This window comes from Cicer arietinum, chromosome 7 (genome assembly GCF_000331145.2).
Source record: "Cicer arietinum cultivar CDC Frontier isolate Library 1 chromosome 7, Cicar.CDCFrontier_v2.0, whole genome shotgun sequence".
NCBI lineage: Eukaryota > Viridiplantae > Streptophyta > Magnoliopsida > Fabales > Fabaceae > Cicer > Cicer arietinum.
Genome location: NC_021166.2, coordinates 32,884,418 through 32,889,661, shown reverse-complemented (window position 1 = coordinate 32,889,661; position 5,244 = coordinate 32,884,418).

The window sequence follows — 5,244 nt, the reverse complement described above, 5'->3', positions numbered from 1 at the left end:
TATATATATATATATATATATAAATATTCTTTTTATAATTGTTCGTAATAAATAACATTAATCGATGAAATAGAATATGATTACTGTACAAAACATTTTATACTTTCATTATACATATCTATAAAATGTTTCTTGTTACTATTCCTTATGTAACAAAAATTTAAATTAAATTTGACACATCAAAGTTGTAATGAAATACTCCCTTGAATTTGTATCCAATAACTATTACATAACTTATATTTGATTTGAAAAGATAATGTGCCACAAAGACCACATTTGTAGCGTTTAATGCAATTTTAATTTATTTTTTTCAACTATACTATTGAATTAATATTATATGTATTATTTTTAATTTATGGTCCTTCATTTTATTTATGATGAGTAAAAAAATAACTAAATGCAATATTTATTTTTGAATGATAATAATATAATTTAATCATTTCTCACATGTTAAAAAATTATTACATTTATTATTATTTTTCTAATGAAAATTCTTTTATTCATAAAAAAGAAAATTAAGGATTTACCAAACTTTCCGTTAACATCAACGAAACAGACTCTAAAACTTTAAGCTAGCATCTATCAGACTGATGTAGAAACTTATATAGTTTTATTAAGGCTTAATTGCAGTTTTGGTCCTCTTATTTTAGCTGAATCGCGAAAGTAGTCCCTCCATTTTGTTTCTCCCCAGTTTTGGTCTCCAAACAGAATTTTAGTCCAAAACTTGATGAAATTTTATTTTTTAAAGTCGTACTACACCATTTATGGTCATATATTTCAGGTACAATTGTTGCAAATGAGATCTTGAAGCATTGTGTGACTTAAATAAATGCAAAAAAAATGAAATTTCATCAAATTTTGGACCAAAATTCTGCTTGGGGGACCAAAACTGAGGAGAAACAAAATAGGAGGACTACTTTCGCGATTCAGTTAAAATAGAAGGACTAAAACTGCAATTAAGCTCTTTATTAATTATCTTTATTTGTAAAACTACAACATATCTTTATCTTTCCTTGACGGTGGACAAGTTCATCAAAATTTAGTAATAGTTATACGTAAAATATATATTGATCACATCACTTATTTTTTTAATATATATGAAACACTCAATAAATATATACTTAGTTCGAACATATTATTATTATGTGTAAATTGAGTGATATTTATTATTATGTCTATAAAATGAATTTTAATAATTAATTTTTTTTTTAGTTTTATTCGACTTGTATCTGACACTAAGTATGAAATTCTCTTTTAGAGGAGATTTGAATTTGCATTCACCGCATTGAGAAAGTTTAATTTTATTCACTAACCCCACCTCTATTGAGTTTTAACACTCCATTTTAATATTTGGTCCTTTAACTATTTTATTTTTGTCCATAGCTTTGATTCTTTTAGAAAACTAAAATATAATTAAAGATATTTTTCATGTTGTGCCTTAACAACTAAAAACATGTATTAAATGAATTTTTATTTAATAAATAAAAAAAACTAATTAATTAAAATTTATTATTTTTTAATCTGTGTAAAAAATTAAATTGGTCAAATTTCACAAATAGAGGGAGTAGTTAACTTTATTATCTGAACTGTAATAATTATTCTTTTTGGAAGTCAAAATTCACATAATTATCATAATTAATGACACAAGGTGAAAAATGTAAAATGCATTAAATTGAATAAATAGAAACTTTTTTTTTATTTTTATTATTATTTTTATCTTCCACCATAATTAATAGCTAGGACTTAAAGATTAAATAGAAAATATTTTGATAAATGTAAATAGTAAAAATACTGCATTTTTATATATCCTCTCTCTCGTGACTATTATAACTATAACACTATCATAAGGAAAAAATGCTTATGATTTTGGTAGTTATTATAAGTAAAATTTAATTTTTTAATCATTTGATTCAATAGTTTTAAATGTTTGGTTTCTTTAATTAAAAAACATTAAATATAATTAGGTATTTGACATTTGAAATGAGCAATTTAATAAATATGATTTATATTTTATATAAAATCTATAAAGTTAATTTGATTTAACTCTATTTCTTAATAATTGTACAAATACTTTTTTCTTATATTTTATTTGTTCTTAATTATAAGTACCAATTGAAAAAAATATTTATCTCTAAATATAAATTTTTATGAAAATTATTAAATGTATTTATTATTATTATTTTAAATTTATATTTATTAGTATTATTAATTTATATTGAATGTAAAAAATTATATTAAATACATTTATATACAATGAGTAATTTAGTAATAATAACACATAAATTAAATATACACATTAATTACACAATCTAATTTTTTTTAATATATATGAAACTCCGGATAGATGTTTATAAAAAGGGAAGAAAGTGGAATAGTGTCTTTGAGGGCAGTATGTGTTTTTTCAATAAATTTTATGAGATACTAACTAATATACTTCTTCTAGGAACTATTACAAGTAAAAAGTGGTCTCAATAATATTTACTGATTGAATGTTTGACATTTAAAAAAACAATCAATAAATTTAAAATATTTTTTATATAAAATGTAGAAAATTAATTAATAGAGTATAACACTAAGTCAAAAGTATATGTTGTTAAATATTTTTAAATTAATGTTATTGCAATATAAAATTTATCACAAAATAAAATACAAATACACTATTATATAAAATAAAATGGAATCATGTTTTATTTTTTATAAAAATATTAAAGGATTATATTTGTACCTAAAATACAATAGCTTCATATTTTATTTTTTTATAAAATGTTAAAGCACTATATTTGTATTTTATATTTACCAGACAATTTGGAAGGCGGTGAATAAATGTTTTTGTTGCAATTCAACGTTTCCCTTGAGGCTGCTAGCGAGGAACCGATGAATGATGATGCATCAAATGAAAAACCGAGGTTGCAATTCAACGTTTCTCTTGTTGAAAAATCGCTGTAAAATGTGCATTCAATAGATGCATTATTATGTACCTATTACAGCGCTGTCTTTTAATTTTTTTTCCAAAATCATTTTCATCCAGAATTAGTTCACAATCAGTTCACACAATCATTTCACAATCAGTACACAATCAGTACACAACAACAAAACTATATAACTTTATAATTTAACTTTATAACTTTACATATTTACACAATCAATTCACAACATGTTCATATACATATTCATATATTGACAACAACACATATTCACAACTTTTCAAATGTGCCCTATTCATATACATATAACTATCAGAACTACACAGAACAGAACTACCATATATTCATATAACTATCCCTTGCAGCATGCCATTTCCCAGCAAATCAAATAATTTTCATTTCAATCACATACTGACATCAGTCTTCCTTTATTTTAATTAGATGCTTTCAGAGTATATTGGACTAAAATTGTCAAAGTATTGTGCGATATAAAAATTGAACATAAATAAGTTAGAATCAAATATATACATAGTTTATATATGAAAATCAAATAATGAAAATACCGTACCATTTCTGGGATTATAGTTTAATTCATATCAACAATCTCCTTCATGAATCGCAATATATAGTACCCACAGTCGATGTTGTTAGTTTGACGAGGGCACTATAAAATAAAACATATAAGTCAATAAATATTTATGCATTGATAATAGTATAAGTTCAACATGCATTTTAGTGAAACAAAAAACTAATAAATACAATACCTGAAAAACAGAAGAACAATAGGGTTACAACGCAGAAATACGAACAAAGAAGAACAACGTAGAAATACGAACGGTTCATAGGAGAGTAGGATTCACAGAAACAAAGATGGTTCACAATGACAAGGAGAATGAAGAGGAAACAAGCGTATGAAGTTTACGTAATGAGGGTTAGTAACAAGGCAATATTATTCGCAGGATTCGCAATGAGAAGGAGAATGAAGAGGAGAAGGAAACAAGCGTATGAAGTTTACGTAATGAAGAGGAAACTGAAGCGGTTTAGGGATAGTATTTGAATGAGAGTTGGTAGGGATAGTAACAAAGATGGAGATGGTTGGCAATATGGTTGGTATGGACAATAGGGTTCGCAATGAGAAGGACAATGAAGAGGAGGAGGACTCTGAAGCGTAGTGAAGTTTACGAGAGGAAGCGGAAACTGAAGCGATTTACTGTTATATATAAAACCCTATTACAGCGCTCATTGAAAGAGCGCTGTAAAAGACCTCCTTAACTTAGTTTTTAAAAGCCTATTATAGCGCTCTTTGAAAGAGCGCTGTAAAATACCTCCTTAACTTATTTTTTAAAAGCCTATTACAACGCTCTTTCAAAGAGCGCTGTAAAAGATCTCCTTAACTTAATTTTTAATAGCCTATGACAATGCTTTTTAATGTTAACGTTTTATATGAAGTTAGTTATTTAATTAATATTATTTCATTTTTATTTTGACAGTGACGTTATTGTATTGATTGAGAAGAGTTGTTATTTGTTCATAACTTTCAAGTCAAACACTACTCTATATAAAGTAATTATATAATGTCTTTTAAATATAAATTAGTATTTTAAACATTAGTATTGAAAAAAGTTAAATTTAATCCAAAAAAAGGTTAAATGGTTATAAAATATTTTCAAAAAATTAAAATTTTATTCTAAAATGTCGAATATATTATTTTTACAATTTGTTATAATATTATTTTTAAAGTTTAATGTTCGTAAAATTTGTTAAAAAACTATCAGTAAAATATTTGTACTGTAAAATTTTTAGTCAAATTAAAATGTTATCTTTTTTTTATTGTAGTTATTTATTTTGTTATGGTTTATTATGTTAGTAAAATGTTATTTTCTTAAAAAATTGTAATTTTTTTTAAAAACCAAATAATACTTATTTAAAAGAAAGCAAGTTCATAATATTGATCTAATTATGAAATATGTAATATTATATATATAAAATGTGTTAAGATTATTTTCAAAAGACATAATACGTCCATATTTTAAAATGCTATAGTAGAGTTGTAAAAAAAAATTAAATAGAAATTACGTTGTTAATGTATATATGATAAATAAAATTTAAAGCATGTGAAAAATGTATTCATTTTAATGTAATTATTATTTAAAAAATATAAGTTAATTTTTAATAGCCTATTACAACGCTCTTTGAAAGAGCGATGTAAAAGACCTCCTTAACTTATTTTTTAAAATTATATTACAGCGCTCTTTTAAAGAGCGCTGTAAAAGACCTCCTTAACTTACTTTTTTAAAAGCCTATTACAGCGCTTTTTCAA